This window comes from Bos javanicus, chromosome 23 (assembly GCF_032452875.1).
Source record: "Bos javanicus breed banteng chromosome 23, ARS-OSU_banteng_1.0, whole genome shotgun sequence".
Lineage (NCBI taxonomy): Eukaryota > Metazoa > Chordata > Mammalia > Artiodactyla > Bovidae > Bos > Bos javanicus.
In genome coordinates, this window is record NC_083890.1 from 8,086,213 (window position 1) to 8,108,626 (window position 22,414).

The window sequence follows — 22,414 nt, forward strand, 5'->3', positions numbered from 1 at the left end:
AATCTCTTTACATTCCCTCCTGATCCCTGCCTGTCACAGTGTTGGTACCAGTCAGAATCTCAGAATTGGTTGATACCAATTGACATTTGCTCCATTTTAGTTGAAAAACTACCCTGATTGCATTTGAATCTCACCACCAGCATCTTAGAACCATTCATTCAACTCATCCATTCAGGCTCAGAAGGCCTGCCTTCTCTTGTGTCCTCTGTTAGAGGACTTGAACAGGAAAATGGTAGGCTGGGGAAGCTGGTGTTGAAAGTGAATCCAGACGGCCTGGGGGAGTGGGGGAAGGATGAGATGGTGAATCCTGCCTGGAATAAATAACCTGGTCAGAGGGGCGGCGGTGAGCACTTGCCGTGCGCAGATTGATCTAGAGCTGGAAGGTTCTAGAATTCAGAGGCAAGTTAATTAAGGGGCTGAGGAGACAGGATGAAGCAGGGAGAGGCAGCAGGAGAAGACCCCAACCTATGGAAAGAGAAGAAGAGGTATGAAGGTTCACGCCGGGGTGAGACGCTCTGTGGACAAGAAGTGGCTTGGGAGGATGGGCGTTCTGGGCCCTGGGAGCAGAGAAGCAAGTCTGGGACGTGGTGGCCCACACACCCGCCAGTGATCGGTGAGCTGATGGAATCGGCTCTGGGGCAGCCGCATGCACGGGCGCGCTCAGGGCAGGGTGGCCTCGCAGCTCCTTTGGAGGGCTTGTCTCTGGCGGTGGCCCCTGCTCCTCCTGCCTTCCCTACCCCTCCACCTGAGCCTGTGGCAGAGTCCGCGGTCAGCCTCTTCCTCGGGCGTGGAGGTGGCCCAGCGGCACTTGGCCTGCCTCTCCCCACCCTGCACAACCTCAAAGCCAAATGACGGAAGCCCCTCCCTGCCAGGGGCCTTCCCCGCCTGCCTCCTCATCTCTCGCAAGCTGACTCTCTCCAGAATTTGGCCCGGCCCTCAGCGGCTGTGTCCTCTTGGGCACAAAGAGTGGAGGGCGGCTTGGGCCTCTCCAGCCCATCCTCCACTTGTCTTCAGAAAAGCAACAAGGAGCCAGCCCTCCAAAGGGGTGCATCCGTCCCAGCCCCAGGACTCATTCTGTAGTGTGTCTAAAGAGTGAGGTTTTTTTGGTTTGGGTTTGGCTTTCTTGATTTTTTTCGGTATCTGGATACCAACAGCTTCCCACCCCGCCCCTCACTTCATCACTCTGCCCCAAGTCTGCCTGGGGCCCTTCTCCTCCAGGAAGATATCCTGGTCCATTCCAGCTTATCACCACCCTCCAGTCTGTTGACTGCAGAGGGCTTTTATTATCTGCATCTCTTATTTTATTTAGTGCTTCATTATACTCCATTGATGTCTCAGCTTTGTTTTAATCTCTAAGAGTTCCTTGGGCATTCTTTTATCTAGCAAGATAATAAACTCCTCGAGGGGAGGCCTGACCCTGCATTTCTTTTAAAGCCCTTCACCCCTCACCGTGGGGGATAAAGAATTTCGAGGGAAGTGGGCCTGTGTGCCTGCTTGCCCTGTGTGTGGGTGCTGGGTCCACCTGGGCGCTAGCTGGAGGTACAATGCCATTGGCTCCGACAACTGATGGCATCTCATTGTGGGCGGAAAAGAGGGGTTCCAAGGGCAATGAAGAAGCTAGAGCTGCTGCTCGGGACCCTCTCGGGATCCAGGGAATGTAGGAGAGGCTCAGATGACCTGCAGATGGGGGTGAGGCAGAAGGCAAGGGGGCCAAAAAGGGAACGCCTGCCTGGGGAGGAAGTAGACTCAAGAACTGGGCTGAGGAGACAGACACCAGGGTTTCTAAGCCAGACATTGTCTAAGCTGGCGGACTGGGCTTGGGGACTGCTGCTTTGTGTATGGGACGTGGGGGGCACTTAGTCCTCTCCCAGCCAGGTCAGCTCAGAGCTCAGGCTGTGAAGGGTAGTGATTTGATAGGGTCTGGGGTACAGGGAGGGAAAGGAATAAGGTCCCTCCCAGGTCCACAGCCAAACCTCCAGGATGACACGAAACAGGGCACAGCCCTGGGGCACACAGGGTGGCCAGCGAATACAGGCTGAATTGAACTGAACAAAAGGGTGCTCATCCCTCCGAATCCCCTTAGCTAACCCCTCAGGAAAGTCCTCTCTGATGCCTCACAGCTCCTCCGGGCTTCCTCCCGCCACGGCCACCCTCGTCACCCTGCTGGTCCTGTTGTCCTCACAGCACTTAGCATTATCTGGATTTATCTTGCCCATCTCTGTCTCCTTGTTGGTTGTCTGTCTCTCCTCCCTGGAGAGAGCTACGCTCCAGGCAGGCAGGAGCTGGTCATTCTTGGCTGCAGCCACACCTTCAGCTTCTAGAATGGAGCCTGATACCACCGGGAACTCAATGAGTATTTGTTGAATGGATGAATGGGTGGATGACAACAGGGGGACAGACACAGGTCTTGAGTGGGACGGGGGTCAGAGCAAAGCTCCCCGACTCTTAATCTAGCACGCAATCCAGGGGAGCTGGCCCAGCCAGGGAGGGGCCTGTCGGGTGCTGGTCGAGAGTGTGTTCTGGGCCAGGGCCAGCCAGCGTTGTCTGACAGATGGCATGCTGAGAGATGTGTGGAATGGAATGCAATTCCAGTTTCATTTGAGCCTGGACTCTAGGAAAGGAAGCGCCAAAAATATGTAGTCCCACTCCCTCTGCTCAGGTATGGGATCCAACAGTCTCGAGGGGTCTCTGAGGGTGGGGAAGAAGTGAGCCCCGACCCCAGGCCATCTGACAAGAGAGGGGTGGCACTGGGTGCAGCAGTTTAGGGGACACTGGCCAGTCCCACAGCAGGCAGAGGGGAGGGCCTGGTGCTGGGCACAGGAAGGGCAGGACTGTCTCACTGCCATACCCCGCCCCAACCCAGCCTTCTGGGAGAACCGGATGGAGGCTTTGCCCAGGGCCTCTTCGAGCCTTAGCACGCGGGGCCAGTCCTGCTCTCCTCTCCAGCTAGCCACACTGTCTGTGCTGTATCTGAGCCCCCAGCCTGGCCAACACAATGAGAAGCTGAAGGAAGAGAAGGTACCTTGAGATTTCCTCCTTTAAGGCCCCAGGGGCCCCTTAAAGTTCAGGAAGTATCAGCAGAGGCAGGGATGGGGCAGGGAGGCTCAGAGAGGGACTCAAGAACTTCACTGAAGGTAGGTTCTAGAATAGGTTGATGATGCCTTTTTCCTCTCTTCTAAGGGGTTCCTTCCCTCTTTCTATACTAGCTAGGGAGTTCCAATCTTTTAAGAGAGACAACATCTGAGTTTGGAAAGCAGAACCACAAGCTGAATACCGGTCTGGATGGGGATATTTGGGGCTGGAGCATGGTTCATACAAACGTGTCTGCTGGACAAAACTGTATGAAGAGCCAGGGGTAGGGGTGGCAGACTGCCCTTCTCTTCATCTGTGTCTTCTTGATCTATCTGGTCTTGCCTGAGCCCCTCACCCTTAATGGAAGGTCTGTAAGCTTCCTGGTGTGTCACCCAAGAACACTCAGGACTCTGAACTTTGGAGGAACCTCTGGGGTTTGGCATCTGAGCATAAGTGGTGGAGGATGAGGCTTCGTGCTCCAGCCTCTTCCCTTGGGCATCTTATTTGATGAGCTTCTGGGGCCTCCACACCACTGTTCCTACAGAGCAAGGTGCCTGCTGGGCATCTCCTCCCTGTGGACCCACTGCCCTCCAAACCTACTTCCTTCCTCATGTCACCTTCAACTTCCCCACTCTGCTTGCTTCCCACTCATCATCCCTGACCCCTATGTTTGTAACGGGGCTTTTGCCAATTAAGCCCCAACTTGCTTTCTGATCTTGTGTCTAATCCCTGGCGGTCCCTGTCTTGTCTGGGCCTCAGGGTCTTGGTGTGGCCCCCTCTTCCCTTCACAGCTGCAACCACCTACCCTACCTTCTGAGGCTCCTCTCCCTGCTTTGCCAGTGGCCACCCATGGGTGCTCCAGCTCCCTGCTTCCTCATCACCTCCAGTCAAACATGGAAGGCAACAAATCTATTTTCTATTTTAACAAAAAATATTTATTAATAAATATTTGACTGCACTGGGTCCTAGTTGTGGTACGCGGGGTCTTTAGTTGCAGCATGTGAACTCTTGGTTGTGCTATGTGGGATCCAACATCCCGATCAGGGATCAAACCCGGGCACCCTGCCTCAGGAATACAGAGTCCCAGCCAGTGGACCACCAGGGAAGTCTCAACAAGTCCATTTCCAATGCCTCTCTGCCAACGACAGTGGGGCAACAAACAACAGAAGGTGCCTGAGAAATCTCAGAAACGATGATCATCGAGCGTGTCCCTGACCAGCAGAAATGTCAGTGGCTGGGAAAGCCCCACCCTCTCTTGTGTTTCCTGGAGTTCCAGGCTCTGTCTTCATTTTCCTACGTCTTAGGATTTTCTGGTCTCCTTAAGGTCAGCTGAGATCTAGTTCATTCCGGACATTGTTTGTGAATTCACAGATGGCAGGAAGTCAGGGGGCCAAAGTCGGCCGGTGGGAGCAGCACAGGAAGGAGGACCACTGTCCCAGACAGTGGGAACTGGGACACACCACCTGAGACCGACAGAGCCACGCAGGTCTGTGTATCCACTTCTGAGCCTCCCTGGCAGCCCCTGGACCCCCATCGAACAGAGAAGACCTAGTCAAGGGTCTCAAGCAACCCTCCATGGATGGTCTAGGGGGAGGGGATTTTCCAGGCAGGAATGTCCACACAGAAGGCCTTCAAATGAGGGGACCCCCTTGGGAACTGATCCTGCCTGGTAGTCTGGCTCATAAGTGAGGGGTAATGAAATCCAAGTTGGGATATCTGGTTGCCAAGGTTTGGAGAAATGCCATTTTGTAAGGATCAGTTATTAGAGATTCCAAGGTTTACATCACTGCAGTTCTAGTTTCTGAGGATATGTATGCTGAGGAAGTTCGAGTAAGTAAAGCCAAGGGGATGGAGGGCTGGCAGTTAGCCCCAAAGAGCTGCCACAGCAGAAACTTGTCTGCAGCACCCGGGATCCTGACGGGGGAACGTGCAGGAGTGACAGTGGCACCTCTGGGCCCCTCTGCTGGCAGAAAGCACAGTAGAGTCAGGAAGGGGACGAAAGCCCTGTCCCTGGATGAACAGCTTGGAGGGATGGAGAGAGGCTGATGGCAGGGCCCTGCGTCAGGTCAAGTCCCTGGAGCCAGGCTCCTCCAGATCGTGGCCTGGCCCTGAACTTGATCTGGATGGCCAGAGATGCTTTGGCCTCTAACAGAGAACTTGCATCCCACTAGCCTCAACTTTGGAGAAGGCAATGGCACCCCACTCCAGTACCCTTGCCTGGAAAATCCCATGGGTGGAGGAGCCTGGTAGGCTGCAATCCGTGGGGTTGCAAAGAGTCAGACACAACTAAGTGACTTCACTTTCACTTTTCACTTTCATGCATTGGAGAAAGAAATGGCAACCCACTCCTGCGTTCTTGCCTGGAGAATCCCAGGGACGGGGGAGCCTGGTGGGCTGCTGTCTATGGGGTCGCACAGAGTCGGACACGACTGAAGTGACTTAGCAGCAGCAGCAGCCCCAACTTCTTGGGGGGAAAAATATACACAAGAACTGGGATGCGGGTGGTTTCGGAGTAGAATGGGGCTTTGGGGTTTTGTGGGACTAGGGGGCTATCAGCTACTCTGGTGGGCTAGCCAGTTTTCATGCCAAAAAAAAAAAACCCACCTAAGAGCCAAGGAGCAAATCCAGGAGTAAAACGCAGCTGGAGGGGTGGACCGGCACTGCCGCAGGGATGAGATGTGGGAGTGTTCCACTTCTTCCTGTTCTGATTTGTCCCAGAAACAGTGAAAGAGGCCAAGGAAGTAGTCACCAGCTCCTGGTTCTGAGCAGTGTATAAGCCGTCCTTCCAGGAGTTAACAACTAGGTTTGGATTCTGAAAGAAGAGTGTCTAACCTCCTTAATCACCCCCAGTAGTATGCTGAGGGCCAGGCCCAGTGAGCTGGACTATGGAATTTTTACTTAAGTGAGGTCCAGGTGGAAAAGGAAAGGCGCAAAGCCGGCACTGCCTGCCCAGGGCCCTCTGGGAAAGAGAAGGAGAGAGAGAGAAGGCCCTCTCCAGGGCTCAGCCCCAGAGCAGGGCACACGTTACCAGCTGAAGAAACCAAAAGCAAAGGCGGGCAGCCCCGTGGTCACCTGGGCACAGCCCTGTCCCTGGGCCATCTTTCCTGCAGGCCGAGGGGGTCACTGAGTCTGTTTTCTTGATCTGCCCTGGTCCGCACGTGCGATAGGCTGGACCCAGAAGCTCTTTGACTGCAGAGGTACCCAGGGCGGGGGTTCCTCCAGCGTGGATGGTGGGTTGGACCCCACGTGGAGGCTACAGTTAGCTCTGATGGCCAGAAGGAGCCACAAGCCTGTATCCAGAAAAGCAAAGAGCCCCTCCCTGGGGACGGAGAGGCCACATCTGGGCCTGGAGACTCTCCCATGTTGAATGGGACTGAACTTTTTCAGATTGGGGATTTGCGCAGTTTTTTTTTAAAGCTATAGACCAAATAAAGAAATTTCGTTTTCCCTGTGTTGGTGACAAGTGGTGGCTCTGCCTCATCAGCCAAGGTCATCAGGGAACTGGTCCTTCTACCTCCAAGAGACCGCCGTGGCCGCCAGAGTCCCCGGTGCTTTTCAAGACATTTACATGGTTGTTAGTGTTGAGAAACGAGTGAAGTGCTGGTACTGACCGGGCCCACAAATGGCTATGGGCTGAGAGTCCCGGGTCTTGCAAGACTGTCTTGGGCCCCAGGCCCACAGTGGGTGTGCCAAACATGCCCATCTGGGCCTTGGGGCAGAGAGGTGGGCCTGAAGGCCGCTCCCCAGACCCAGCCTCAATGTCCAGATCATCCCCAGCGGTTGGGTCAGTGAAATGCCTCCTCAGGGCCTCCTAGTGAACCGCCAGGGGTAGCAGGACAGTAATGGGGGTCTCTAGCAGCCGCAACCCCGATGGGCAGGGGAGCCAGATGGGCCAGAGTTGGAGATCAGGTCACATATCACCCACCTCCTCCAGGGGCTAGCAGGACCTCAGCTCGGATGGAGGATTAAAGCATAAAATTTTAAAAGGCTGTAAGAGCCTGGGAATACCCCAACTGGGCACTCAGCCCAGGAGCATGCCTGGAGTGGGGTCTCCTGTGCAAGGGGATGGCACAAGGACAGGGAGAAGAGGTGCCTACAGGTCCGACCCCAGTGGGCAGCCAGGACATTGAGAGGGGCAAAGGAGTCTCCCCAAGGGTCTTGGCCAGTGGCCCAGGCACAGCCCCCCTGTCCACTGGGAGAAGAATTGTGGACACTGGCAGGCTTGGGGCCCAGGCCATTGGGATGTTGCCCATCTTTCTGCCAACCTCTGTGGGTCACCTCCATCCTTGTGGTTACAAGATGCTGATGCTCCACTAGGTACCATGCCCAGAGAGGAGGGACAAAAGGCCTAATGGGCAGACCAGGCCTTTTTTAGGTCTAGCGCCTTCAGCTTACAGCTCATCAGCTGGAATCAGCTCATGAGACATCGCTCTGTTCTGTCACTGAGGTAGGTAGGGCCTTGGGGTGCAGGCTAGCACCCCAGCCAGCTGTGCCCTAGCATAGCTGCCTCCCTGTCTCATCCTCCATCTCACATGGGTCCTCATATTGAGGGCAGGATCGTGGCTTCACCAGCTTTCCCGCTGGCCCCTAAAGTGTTGACTGGCAGAAAGCAAGATGGATGTGGCCTCTGCCAGCACGGAGTGGGCAGCATGGTGCAGTGAGGTGCAGGCCGGGGCAGCCTGGGGGGTTGCGAAGCAAATAGGAGCCCAAATGGAAAGCCCACTGTGGAGAGGCGAAGGGCAGGGAGAGCTTCCAGGAGGCAAAGGTGTCCGAGCCAAGATCTCAAGATGGACAGGAGCAAGTGAGGGTGGCAAAGGACAGCCAAGAAACCTGAGGGCATTCAGCTGGAGAGGAGGCTGGGCCAGACCAGGGGCCCTGGGGCAGAGGTGGGCTGGAGAAGAGCCCTGGACCTGCAGGGGCACCAGCTGGGCTGGGGGCAAAGAGCAGACGACTGCTGTTAGAAAGGCAGGGGTGACAGAGGCATGAGCCAGGGGAACGGCGGGGAGGGAACGAGATTCCAGAGACAGAGCCCTTAGGCTTGGAGTGAGGAGGGGGCACGTAGGACTTGCAGGTGTTTGCTAGCCCAGGAACGTGGCTGCTCGGGGAGCTGCCTTCAGCGTGGGAGGGGACGCAGGGCGGAGCCCGTCTGAGGCGGGAAAGGCCATGTCTGGTGGAGAAGGCTGGGTGCAAGCATGCCAAGAGAGAGATGAGAGAGACGGGCATCCAGTCCCGGAGCTTGGCAGAGTTCCGGCCTGTGCCGTGCAGCCCTCCAGGCACCCGCCTAGCGTGAGGCTGTCTCCAGGGACAAAAGAACGGTGTCTCTGGCTACCAGGAAACAGGAGAAGGAAGAGGGAGGTGTGAAAAGCAGTCTTTGCTTTCTTCTGGGCCGCCTTTCAGGCCCGGCGCTGGGCCTGGGCATCTAGGAGGTCTCCTTGGCTAGCCCTCCCTGCTGCCACCCCGAACTTGGTCCACACAGCCTTCTGGCTCCTGGCTCCACATGGGGAAACTGGTTGAGAGGCTTTGAGGCTAGTGAGGTGGGGTGGGGGGTGGGGTGGGGTGGGAAACAGCAGCCTCTTGGTTGATCAAGGGATTTGTAGAGGGCAAGCAGCTCCCACCCATCTCTGGAGGCCTGTGCCCCCCACAACGTGGGCTTTTCGCAGGAGGTCACACCCGCCAAAGCTCTGACTCCTCACAGACACGCTCACTCTGGTTGGGGAGGCAAGGATAGCTTTCCATGCTGTGACTTAACCATCAGGGGGACTCCAGAAAATTCCCACCCCTAGTCTATGGGGTCACACAGAGTGGGACGACTGAAGTGACTTAGCAGCAGTAGCAGCAGCAGCTTCCTTAGAGCCAGGTGGAGGCGGTGATCTGGGGTCCATCCCGGGGCACTGCTGTGAGTCTGCCCAGCAAGTTCCGTCTTTCAGAAAATGAGGGACTTTTGACTCTTTGCAAGGCTTGGTGGGTAGAGCCCATGAAGTCCAGTCTCAATGACTCAGATGCCGAGAGGGGAGACGGGGTGGGATTAGTCAACCGATGGCAAGGTGAAACTGAGTGCTGCCGCTGGGAGCGCCTGTCCTGAGAAGTCCCTGCTGCCCAGGCTTGAGAGCTTGTATTCCAGTGGGCAGTCTTCTTTCCTCTGGAACCAGCCTGAGGGGCTTGTTAAGAACCCTGCACATGAGCGCAAGTGTGGGAAGGAGGAGACACAGCTGCCCCACGACAAACGATGGGCTTCATGGGATGAAGTGAACCAAGAGAGACAAGGACCTCTCGGGCCAAACACAGATGGAGACAGAAAAGGAGCCCAGGATGGAAAACGGGGTGCCCAGGGCCGAAGCTGGAAGACTTGAGGAGCTGGGGAAGGGACGAACTGCTTTAGTTCCTCACTGGTATAAACAGTGATAGGAAACATTCTCTCATAATCATTCGCTGAACAAATATTTATGGGCCGCATTCAAGGACCCATCTGTGAATAAGACAGGCAAGCCCCTACCTGCCTAGACCTGAGGGTCCAGCTGGGAGGGTCAGGGACAAAATGAATATTATTGAGAGAAGCAGCTTAGGCAGGGAGCCCAGGTCCCTTGAAGAAGGTGAACATTCTTGCTCATGCTTCCCTCATACAACAGTGTATCTTGCCCGAAAACTGGCCTTGCTTTAGGTCCGGAGCTGATAATTACACAGGGAGACAATGTCTTACTATGTTAATGGTTATAATTGTAACATATCTTGCCTGGGAACTTGTTTCTCTAGATTTGTACCCCTAATTGCACAGCAACAGTATATCCAGCCCAGAGTCCTTGCCCAGAACCTGTGCTCCCTGGCTCACCTTGTGTTGAAGTTATCTTGGGATTTATGCCTTGGGAAAGGGTCTGGTGGAGCTCTCCCAACCTTGAGGTATTTTTTTCTGGGATCAGACAAGATCGGGCGCCTTCAGGCTGATATGGGCGGAGACTTGAGGTATTCTTTTCGTCTATTCTCAGCAGCCAGTTGAGAAGTCTAGAGGCCCGCTTAAACTCGTGAGGGTGGGTACTCTCCTACCCACTTCCAGTGCCTTTTGCCGACGGCTTTCTCTATCGTTTTCTTTAAACTTTGTTACACAAAGCTCTGAGCAACTGAGACCCATGTCTTTTGAATACTGGAGTGAAGTTTTCTCCTTTGGAGGCCATGAATACCGGCACCATCCACCGTAAGCTATCGTTATGTCTGATGGCTATGTGTGGATCAAAAGAACTACAGCCAAAGCCCAGCAGGGCAGGGCAGAGGCGGCGGACAGTTCCTCCTGGGCTCAGAGCCTCCCTGGCTCTTGAGGAGTAGGGGGCTGTGTGGGGTGCGGGGGTTGGGAGCAGTCTGGGCAAAGGAAACAGGGAGCATCCCTCAGCTGCTGCAGGGTCCCTGGGAGGTCAACAGTCAGGTCTCCCCTGTGTCTAAGGTTTTCACAGAAGCGAGGGTGGTGTTCCCATTGGGAAGCCAAGGCCTCCGGAAGGAGAGGGTGAAGAGGGCGATATGGACAGGAGGTCAGGGTCCTCTTCTCTGCTGCTCATCATCTGTGAAGTGGGAAGGCTCTGAGGATTAGAGGGGACTATCTAGACTCTGCCTAGGTGCTAGCTAGAGGCTAACTAGGAGCCTGCCTGACCTGTTGGTGCATGTAGTTGGTCTCAGTGGTGCCCAGCTGCTCTAGGGGCGGGGCTGGCAGAAGAAATCTGATGAGATGACTTGGCGGAGGTGAGGGTTTGGCCAAGACAATGGGCCATGAGGCAGGCCCAGCAGCCAGACGCAGAGAGGACCAGAGTGAGATCAGGAGCCCTGATCAAGGGAGGAGGAAGGACCCAGGGGTGGAGTGGACGTGCCACTTTCTGGTGGAGCAGAATCAGCAAGTGGGAGAGGCCAGGTGTGGCAGGGGGTGTGACCACCACGCCCAGCCCGGAAAGAGGTGACCCACGCCGTCTCCTCCCTTCCAGAACACAGGCACGTGGATCTGCTCCAGCATGGCAGTCAGAACCTCTGGGCCTCAAAACTGTGTATCTAAACATATTCAGCTTCATAGCGCATGAAATTTGGGGGGAAATTAATCTTTCATTTGCTTAAACTCTCATAAAAGAAGATATTCACAGAGTTTTATGAATAACCAGAAATTCTCTCAAAGCTCTTTGTGTTTTGATGGGGAAGAGCATTGACTGGCATTAATTTAGTGTATACCGTATGCTCTCTCCCCACTGTGGGTAGCAGCATCCTGTTCCTCACCCACACCCCTCTCAGTTCTAGACCACGCCAAGGAGCACAGGATAGGACCCAGGGATGGAGGCACAGCACCGGCAGCCTCCCCTTCTGACAGCCTCCCCTTCTGACAGCCTTCTGAACCCTGAGTTGAGCCAGGAGGTGGGAGGAGGAGGTACCCGGAGGCACAGGTTTTAACTGCTGGAGGTCGGGGGAGGCCAAAGGGCAGTGGGTGCCCCAGGGAGCCTCCCCACAGTTACACAGGAGGCGGGGTGGGGGGGGCGGGGTTGGGGGCAGCAGCTGAAGGGTGGAACCTGAGTGCGTGGGGATGGGTTGGACCTTTCCGGGCTCTGCAGGGATGGGAATCCCAGGGCTAAGGACAGCACTCTGGGCCCTGTATGGCCCTCCCGGTACTTCCCAGCCCCTGAGCCCAGCACAAAGGTGACTTCTTGGCCGTGAGTAAGTGGCAGCCCCCGCACCCCCACCCCCAACCCCGGCTTGGCAGCTCTTCCTAACAGGGCCCTTCCCTCAGGGCCTCACTAGCCTCCACTGTGAAATGGGGAGAAACTCCTCTCAGAGGAACTCAGTTCAGTTCAGTTCAGTGGCTCAGTCGTGTCCGACTCTTTGCGACCCCATGAATCTCAGCACGCCAGGCCTCCCTGTCCATCACCAATTCCCGGAGTCCACCCAAACCCATGTCCATCGAGTCAATCATGCCATCCAGCCATCTCATCCTCTGTCGTCCCTTTCTCCTCCTGCCCCCAATCCCTCCCAGCATCAGGGTCTTTTCCAATGAATCAACTCTTCTCATGAGGTGGCCAAAGTATTGGAGTTTCAGCGTCAGCATCAGCCCTTCCAAAGAAATCCCAGGACTGATCTGCTTTAGGATGGACTGGTTGGATCTCCTTGCAGTCCAAGGGACTCTCAAGAGTCTTCTCCAACACCACAGTTCAAAAGCATCAATTCTTCGGTGCTCAGCTTTCTTCACAGTCCAACTCTCACATCCATACATGACCACTGGAAAAACCATAGCCTTGACTAGAGGGACCTTTGTTGGCAAAGTAATATCTCTGCTTTTGAATATGCTATCTAGGTTGGTCATAACTTTCCTTCCAAGGAGTAAATGTCTTTTAATTTCATAGCTGCAATCACCATCTGCAGTGATTTTGGAGCCCCAAAAATAAAGTCTGACACTGTTTCCACTGTTTCCCCATTTATTTCCCATGAAGTGATGGGACCAGATGCCATGATCTTCATTTTCTGAATGTTGAGCTTTAAGCCAACTTTTTCACTCTCCTCTTTCACTTTCATGAATAGGCTTTTTAGTTCCTCTTCACTTTCTGCCATTAGGGTGGTGTCATCTGCATATCTGAGGTTATTGATTTTTCTCCCAGCAATCTTGATTCCAGCTTGTGCTTCTTCCAGCCCAGCATTTCTCATGATGTACTCTGCATATAAGTTAAATAAGCAGGGTGACAATATATAGCCTTGATGTACTCCTTTTCCTATTTGGAACCAGTCTAGGTGAGGGAAAAAACATGACTGGGCATTTCCAACTCCAAGCAAAATGCTTGACACAAAACAGGTACTCTTGGAACCCTGAACCTTCACGTGGGCTCCCTAACCTCCCTGGTCCACCTGGCTCCCCGCCCAGCCCACGCTTCTGGTCGCACCTAACTGCCAGCCTCACTCCAGACACCCCCTGCCCCTCTTTGACCTCTGCTGCTAGTCAGTCTGAAATGCCCTTGATGCCGTCCCTGACCTTGCCGCATGCCACCCTCCCACACTTGGTTTCTCCGTCTAAGGCCCATGGCTCCTTCCCGATCTCCTCCCTGCCCCACCACGGGAGCGTCCTGGGGGCCGTGTGGCCAGCTCCTGCCACGTCTCAGCCGTGCACCCCTGTGCTGTTGGAGGAGGCTGCCCAGCTCCAAGGTGAGAATGCTGAGTCCCGGGCCTGGAAGCAGGGAGAGGCTTGGTGGCCGGTCCGGGCTCCCCAGACTCCTGGATTCTGAGCCACTTCTGCACATCCCCCAGTAGCAGCAATGGTGGGGCATGAGCTGGCAGCAGCTATGGCCGGGAGCCCTTGCCCTCCTCACCAACGTCCATCGTCCTGACGCATGGGGTCCCTCAGCCACCCTGGGACAGTTGCCAGGCCAGGGTTCCAGGAAGGGCCTCAAAGGGATGAGCTTGCCCCTGCCCTGCCTGAAGGCACACAAGCCACGGCTGCTGCCTCTGCCCACTTGGCAGAAGGCACGCTGTGCGACTGGCTCCAGATGCCATGGCACCATCCAGAACCAGGCCGAGGCCACCAGGCCGCATGAAGGCGAGAGGGAACATGCCTCTTTCATGTAAGCCAGCACTGCTTCTGTGCAGGCCAACCTGATTCTGACATGGCCCCTGCCTGCCTCCCTTCCCTCCACCGACACTGTCACTGAAGGGAGCAGGGGCAGGACGGGAAGCTGTGAGAGACGATTTAGAAAGGGCAGGGGTGCCCAGGAGAGAGGCAGCAGGGGTGGAAGGGGCAAGGAGGACAGAGCCTGGGGAGGGTTTGTCAGTGCAGCGGGGCCCCGTTGAACTCAGCTGAGGAAACACTACATGTACACGGGCCCGAGCGCTGAGGATGTAACTCGAAGAAGGCCTTGCACTGCAGTGCCCAGGGCACAGCCCCCCAGCAGGCTTAGCTGGCTTAGCAGGTAAATATCTAACAGCCAGTTCTCCAAGCTGTAGCGTCTGCAGATTTCCCTGGTCTAAATCCTCCACCATGTCAATGCTAAACCTTGAATAAGTCCCTGAAAGCTGAATGGGGTGAGCTCCCCTACCCCCGTTGGCTCTCAGGGGCGACTCCAGCGTACCACTGCCAGGGCTTCCTGTCACAGGTCCCCAGTCCAGCCACAAGCCTTGGCCCTGAGTGCACAGGTGGCTTGGCCTGGGTATGGCCCCTGGGAAAGTAGAGACCGGGCCCCTGAGCCTTCCCACTGCACCTTAACCCTGGCAGGTCAGCCATGGCCACTGTGTAGAGAGGAATTGGGGGACAGTCAGCTACAGAGCACCCCCTTGAGGTGCCCACTCCCCCTGGCTTCTGCCACGGCCACCCACCCCTGCTAATCCTTTTCCTGTTCGGCCACAGCGTTCCCTCACCTCCTCATAGTCAGAAGGGACTCTTCCCCAACATATGGGGCACAGAGCTCACTCACCCTCCCAGGCTCTCTGGCCCGCCCCCACACAGTGCTGGGCAGCTGTCTTCTTCCTGGCCTCGCCTCCCCTCACCCCTGTGGCCCTGCTGCGGACTTCCTGCCTGTCCCCAACGATGCTTTCACAGACACTTGCTGAAAGCTGCTCCAGGAGGACTGCAGTTCTGTCGGCTCTCTGGGGGCTGCCACAAACTGCTGTCTTCAAGAGAGGGCGGATCATCCCCTCCAGCCTCCCTGCCTGACTCTGCCATCCCAGCCCCACGCCATCCACACACCAGCTACTCCACCTCCAGACAGCTCAGAGCCAGCCCCCGTCAGCCAGCGACCTGGGGGGACTGAGGCTTCCCGGGCCCTGGTGGGACACGGATCTAGGCCCCCAGGCCCCAGGCCCCAAGGCGCCAGCTCTGCAGGGGAGTTGCTTAATGACCTTGTGAGCAGTAATTACACCCCAGGGCCCACTCTTAATAACCACGTATTCTCCCTGTCAATGTGCCTTAATTGAAAATGAGTAGGCGATACAAGTTGCTGTGAAGTTGGCTGGCAAGCCCTTAACGTGATATTAATTGTAGTAATTAGTAGTCACTTTGTGTTGGAGTCATCTATAAATAGGGGGTCCATTAGTTTAGCAAAAGAGCATGATTTAAAATGCAAATAAAAGCCCAATTAGACAGATAAATCACTCGTCTTTCCCAGCAAATTATCATCTTGTGGGAAGGTGGGGACAGCAGTCACTCTGAGAATGCATTGGTCAGTTCAGGGACTCTGGAGTTTGATAGCACGCAAGCAACCCATCTGGGACACTGTCCCTTTAAGCAGGTTTGCCCAGGCTCCCTCAGGAGGCTGTCACTCTTGGGGTGTCCCCCCACCAGGCTCTTAATGGCTGTGATTGGTGGTCAGGCCCCCAAGTAGCTCCTCCCCCACCTGCTGATTGGTTCCCTCTGGCAACGTGGGTGTACTTTTTAAAGAAACAGTAGCACAGTGCACATTTGGTGCTGGGAGAATGGACCTGGGGTATGGGAGGAATCCCCTCGTTGGATGCAGTTCCTCACAGTCCAGAGTGAACCCATGGATACTGTGTATTATCCTGCGATACAAGAGTTTAAAAAAAAGTAGCACAACACTGTTCTGGGGGTGGACTATTTACTCTCCACTTCCTACAGCCTTCCACAAAAAACACTTATGGCAATTGTTGAAATCACACACACACACACACACACACACACACAGGCTTTGGGCAAACACTGGAGGTGGAAATGACTGGAAGTAGTAGGTGGCAACTGAGGAGGCATTAAGAGGGCTCAGCTTCATGGTCAAGGAGACTGTCTAGTTCTGCTTTCATTTGATTAGCACCAGTTCCCAATCCCTTCTCCCAGGATGGTATTTCCAGCCTCACATTTAGAGAGGCCTTTAAGATGTGCCCAGGAACCTGGGTGCTGGTCCTTCCCTCTCAGGTCACTGGAGCTGCCAGAGACCTGGTGTTCAAAGCCCCATCTGAGTACTTCACAGCCCCATTTTCACCTGCCAACCTCCCACCCCTATCCTAGAACCCACCACTGCTTTATGGACTATTGAGGCTGGCTCTCCCACACTATTTGCATTTTAATGAAAGCTAAAGCCATTGTAAGATAAAGTAGCCATTCCCAAACCCAGATAAGGATCAGAATTGTTCATTCCAGCAGTTTTTTCTGTCATCCAAGAATGAGGAGAATGTGGGCAATTTGAGAGTGTTAGCCTATATTTTAATTTATCTTTTATTATTCTTTTATGACACAGGGCTTGCAACAGGTGGAAGTACTTGTGATTTTTAATGTCCTATTTGACAGAATAGAATATTGGCAACCATATGTGGATCCTCAAAATAGGTGTTTTTGGAAAATTTTGCCAGTGTATCAAATCCAAATGTCTGGGAGATGCTGAGCTAAAAGACTGGATTAGGGGCTTGGGGCCAGATGAGTCAGAATGTGTGTGTGTGTGTGTGTGTGTGTGTGTGTGTGTGTGTGTGCGCGCGCGCGCACGCATGCACATGTGCTGGTATGGGGGCACTGGTGAAATAGGGAGGTTTATCAGCAGAGATTTCCCTCTCTCTGAAATAGCCCAGGACTACAACTAGACCATGGATAAGAAACTAGGAGGTGGCCCAGGCACTGTCTCGTCCGATCTCCTTATATCACAGATGAGGAAACCGAGGCCCAAGGAGGCAGAATAACTGGCCAAGCGACATGGTAAGTCAGTGGCCCAGGCTCTGGCCATCATACACTGAGGGTACCTCCTGCTATCCCCACATGCACCTTATTCCTGGGTTGGCCCCTAAAGCAAACATCAGAGTGGGCGTCATAGGATAGGCAGGGTCTGTCTTGGCCTGCTATCTAGTTCTTCCTTAGCAGGGACCATTTGTTAACTTCCGGAAAGTCAAAAACAGCCCTACTGACCATCAGTCAAGAAGTTTCCAAAGGAACCAAGACCATGATCAGGGAGCACCCAGACAAGGCCACGGGGCCAGGCTCTTAGAGGGACAGCTGTACTCCCTATTTTAACTCTCCCACCTCCCAGATAAAAACTAAGACCCCAGCATGAATAGCCTCCCTTCTAGGCAGTGCCAGCCCCAGATTAGCCTCTGCTTCCCCAACTTCTCCTCCAAATCACTCAGCACCAACCTCTAAGACGCCCCTCTCAGAACTCTTCCCTCCAGACACTCTGGGGAATCTTTGGTAGGTATGTTCTCCTTTGCTGCAGCAAACTAAGCCTAAATGTTTTGTTACAGGTGTGTTCCTGGTGGTATTTGATTGCTGGGCTTTGAACATCCCACAGATATTTGATCCACCATACTGCAGGCAATGTAGTGAAGAAAAGCAACAAACTCTGAAACAGTATGACTTAAGGATACACATATGATCAATGGAAAAGAATTGAGAGTCCGGAAGTAAAATCGTGTCCCTGGTCAAGTGGTTTCAACAAGGGTAAAAGGACCATTCAATGGGGGGAAAGAATAGTATTTTCAACAAGCAGTGACGGGATAACTGGAGAGCCATATGCAAAGTACAAAGCTGGGCCCTCACCCAACATCATTAAGTCACGTCAGTAACGTGAAATGGAACAAAGAACTAAACATAAAAGCTAAAACTATAAAGTTCTCGGAAGGGAACCGGGAATAGATCTTCATAATGTCAGATTTGACAATGGATTCTTAGCTGTGACACGAAAAGCACAAGTAACAAAAGGGAGAATGAATTGGACTTCATGACAAGGGTAAAACGTGTGTGTTTCAGAAGACACTATCGAGAAGGCGAGAAGACAAGCCCTAGAACAGGGCGAAGTATTTGCAAATCAGGCCTCCAGAGAGGACTGGTATCTAAAAGAACTCTTACAGGATTTCCCCGGTGGGCCAGTGGTTGGGAGTCTGCCTGCCAATGAGGGGGATGTGGGTTCAATTGCTGGTCCGGAAGGACCCCAGTGCCTTGGAACAACTGAGCCGGTGCTCCATGACAAGAGAAGCCACTGCAACGAGAAGCCCACACACTGCAACTAGAGGGTAACCCCTGCTTGCCATAGTTAGACAAAACCCGTGCACAGCAACGAAGACTTGGCACAGCAAAAATGTTTTTTAAACTCTTATAACTCATTAATTAAAAGAGACAAACCAGTTTAAAAATGGATAAAAGATCTGAATAGAAATTTTTCCAAGGAAGATATATAATAGCTAATAAACACATTAAAAAGGCACTTGACATCGTTAGTCATCAGGAAATGCAAATCAAAACTACAGTAAGATATCATGTCGCACCCACTAGGAGAGTTATCATCTAAAACTCAGATAACAAGTGTTGGTGAGGATGTGGAGAGACTAAACCCTCAGACATTTGTTCTGGGAACGTGAAATGGTACAGCCGCTTTGGAAAGCAGTCGAGCATAAAGAGCTAAACATAGTCGCCTTGTGACCCAGCAGTTCCACTCCCAGGTATATGAGAGAAATGAAAGCATACATCCACATAAAAACTTGCATATGAATATTTATAGCAGCATTATTCACACTAGCCAAAAGGTGGGGGGAAAATGTCCGATGAATGGATAAACAAAATGTAGTGTCCATACAATGGAATCACGTTCAGCCATAAGAAGGACTGAAGTACTGTTGCATGCTACAACATGGATGAAACTTAAAAACACCATGTTAAAAAGTGAGGGAAGTCAAGCACAAAATACCACATATTGTGACTCATGACATGTCCAGAGTAGGGAAATCTATAATAAAGACAAAGATTAGTGACTTGCAGGGGAGGGGGCTGAGTAAAGGGTTCAGTTCAGTTCAGTCACGCAGTCGTGTCCGACTCTTTGCGACCCCATGAATCTCAGCACGCCAGGCCTCCCTGTCCATCACCAATTCCTGGAGTCCACCCAGACTCACGTCCATCGAGTCAGTGATGCACTCCAGCCATCTCATCCTCTGTCATCATCATCTCCTCCTGCGCTCAATCCCTCCCAGCATCAGAGTCTTTTCCAATGAGTCAACTCTTTGCATGAGGTGGCCAAAGAACTGGAGTTTCAGCTTTAGCATCATTCCTTCCAAAGAAACCCCAGGGCTGATCTCCTTCAGAATGGACTGGTTGGATCTCCTTGCAGTCCAAGGGACTCTCAAGAGTCTTCTCCAACACCACACAGTCAAGAGCATCAATTCTTTGGTGCTCAGCTTTCTTCACAGTCCAACTCTCACATCCATACATGACCACAGGAAAAACCATAGCCTTGACTAGACGAACCTTTGTTGTCAAAGTAATGTCTCTGCTTTTGAATATGCTATCTAGGTTGGTCATAACTTTCCTTCCAAGGAGTAAGGGGTCTTTTAATTTCATGGCTGCAGTCACCATCTGCAGTGATTTTGGATCCCCCAAAAATAAAGTCTGACACTGTTTCCACTGTTTCCCCATCTATTTCCCATAAAGTGATGGTTAGGAGGTGGTAACTGAAGGGTATGGGGCTTTACGAGGTGTTATAAAATTGACTTGTTGTGGGGGACTTCCCTGGTGATCCAGCAGTTAAGACTGCACTTCCAGTACAAGGGGCATAGGTTCAGTTCCCAGTCAGAGAACTAAGACCCCACATGCCGCATGGCCAAATTTAAAAAACTGGTGATGGTTGAACTTATCTGTGAATATACTAATTCAATAAACTATGAGTAGGTTTATGGTGTATAAATTATATCTCAAATATTTTAAAACAAAATGGACTCAGCCCTTCCTTATGCAGGCTCCTTTCTATAGAAGAAAGTCTGCAGGAAGCACAGTGCCCCACAGACGGAAAGTTCCCACGTGACACAGGCCCATGAGGGAGATGCAGCATGAGCCATGAGACACGGCAAAGACGACTGGGGAACAGGTGTTAGCGAAGGCTGCTCTGGGGAAGTGACTTTTTAAAATATCTTATTTTACAGCTTTACTGAGATATATTAAATTCAAATGTGCAAGTCAATGATATTTAGTAAATTTACAATGTCATGCAACCATCACTATAATCCAGTTATGAAACACTTTCATCCACCTGATAAGATTCTTTAATCCTATATACAGTTAGTCCTATTCCACTAGCTGGACTAACCACTGATCAACTTTCTGTTCCTTTAGATTTGCCTTTTCTGGAAATTTTATATAAATGGAATCACAATATATGATCTCATATGTCTGGCTTCTTTCACTTGGCGTGTTTTGAAGGTCCACGTTGTACATGTAGCAGTAGTTTTGTGCATAGTACTCAATGGGATGGACAGACCTATTGTGTCCATTCATTCCACAGGTGATGGATACTTAGGTTGCTTCCAGTTGGGGGCTATTATGAATGAAGCAGCTATGAACACTTCACAGCTAGCCTTCACGTGGATGTGTATTTCCATTTCTCGGGTAGCTTCCTAGGAGTGGAACTGCTGGGCCACGTGGCACATGTAACCTTCTAAAAAACTGCCACACTGTTTTCCAAAATCTCACCATTTTACAGTCTGTAGGGAAGTGACATTGAAGCTGAGACCTCACAGATGAGACGGAGCTGGCCTTGCAAGAAGGAGGGAGCATACAGCTGCGGTGCAGACAGGGCCCGGCAGCACATGTGAAGGCAGGGGATGTAAAAACTTACCTGGACAGAGCAGCTAGTTCCCTCCGGGAAGCGGGTAAGATTCTTTGTTAAGCTCCCTTTGAGAATATGAAAATGCATCTGTCTTAGAACAAGGCCCCAAGGGTAGGATGGTGTATATGCTGAGTGTGTGGTGAACACAAGAGAATAGGACTGTGTGTGACACGCCGGAGGTCGGCCACTTAGGGCACAGCTGGAGGAGATGGCGCCAACTTTGGAGCAAGGCCAACTTTGGTTCAAATCCAGCTCAGCCTCTGGGATGTTGGGCATGTGTCCTAGCCTCCCCGAGCCTCAGGCTCCTCTGCTGAAGCTTCACCCTGTCACAGGAGGTTCTGAGCACTAGCAATAACATGTGTCAAGAACCTGCTGGAAGGGGCCAGATGTGCAGCAGGTGTGTAGCGGGGCGGGGGGAGGGGGGGAATCTTCCCAACAGTTCAGTGCAGCTGAAGTGAGGGAGGCGGCTGCAACTCTTATCTACCTAGGAGGCAGTGAGAAACAGCTGGAGGACTCCAAAGCTGGCCAGGGTGGGAGGCTCTGGTGGCAATGCAGAGAAGGGGAAGACAGGAGGGGACGAGTCATTCAGAGGTGACTGCCAGATGAGATTACAAGAGGCTGATGGAGGCAGAGGTAGAGAATGCTAAGTGGGTGGAGGAATGCCTTGGTGACGGGATTAGGGTGGCTGGGGATGAGATGGAGGAGTCCAGCATGTCTCCAGCTGTCTAGTTTGAGCTGGGAGAGGACTGACAGCTGGGATGTGCAGCAGGGTATGTGCCCATCCACAATACTTCCCAACCTTACTTGCTGTTGGATGCGGTCATATGACCAAGTCTTGCTAATGGGGTATAAGTGGGTAGTATCATTTCCAAGTGTCTATAGTGAAAAAGGTGTGACTGCCATCATTCTTCCCTCCCGACAGTTGGAATGCAGCTGCAATGTCTGGCACTCCAGCAGCAACTTTGGATCATGATATTGTGGAGAACTTGGGACTGGAAATCACACACAGTTAACAACAAGAAATAAGAAAGTTTGGGGCTATCTACATTGGCCAACTTCAAGGAGCATCCTTTATGTTGTATACTATGGTAAATAGAATACAGAATACAATAAGAAAGATATCCCCCAAATTTGCAAAGCAGCACCCAGGGGCCTGGGCCACTGATTCTAAAGTGCCAAATCAGCCTCAACCGTCTACCTCTGATCATCATGCAAATAAGAGAGAAACAACCTACAGTGTGAGCAACTGCTATTTGAGGATTTTCTGTTATCTGCAGCTGAATCTACCCGTAACATCCCAGGTCTAAAACTTAGCCTATGTCTTCCTTTCCTCTGCCCAAATCCATTTGTGCCCAGCATGAGCAATTATTTATTCCTTTCAGGAGAAGCCCCACTTTACCCTTGACGGTGACCCCACAAGACAACCCACGGAAGTGGCATGGCCAGGATTCCCCCAAAGTCCACCAAAGTCTGACTTAAGTCTCTCTTGGGCTTATCCTGTGTTTGATGATCTATGGCCAATCATCCAAATCTTAGTAGCTTCAAACTTCAGTTGACCCCCCACAGTTTTTCTGGGCTTACCAGGCATTGCCAACTTAGGATCCCCCAGGGGGCTGCGGTCAGATGGTGGCTGGGGCAAGTACCTCTGAAATTGCGATAGGGCTGGGCGTCCAAAGTGCCTACCTCATACAGCGGGCAGGGGGTGAGGGCTGGGAGCTGAATTGAGGCTGCCGCTGGGGCCTCTCCCAGCATGGAGGCGGGATTCCAAGGAGTGTCCCAGGAGTGAGCACCCCAGGATACTAGGCAGGAGACGTGAGTCTTCTCATGCT

General features: G+C 52.7%; 1 long non-coding RNA gene across 5 annotated transcripts; it reads left to right on the plus strand.

Moving 5' to 3' along the window:
• The first annotated feature begins 12,439 nt into the window (after nt 1-12,439).
• LOC133236125 (uncharacterized) lies at nt 12,440-21,715 on the plus strand. Of its 5 annotated transcripts, none has more exons than XR_009732751.1 (4): nt 12,440-12,871; nt 13,092-16,699; nt 17,239-20,628; nt 21,508-21,715. It is a non-coding gene; the product is annotated as an uncharacterized LOC133236125 (long non-coding RNA). The 5 variants fall into 5 exon arrangements; XR_009732750.1 differs by having other exon boundaries at nt 12,441-14,907; nt 16,571-16,699; nt 21,508-21,710; XR_009732752.1 differs by having other exon boundaries at nt 12,441-13,979; nt 16,571-16,699; nt 21,508-21,710.
• The last annotated feature ends 699 nt before the right edge of the window (nt 21,716-22,414 follow it).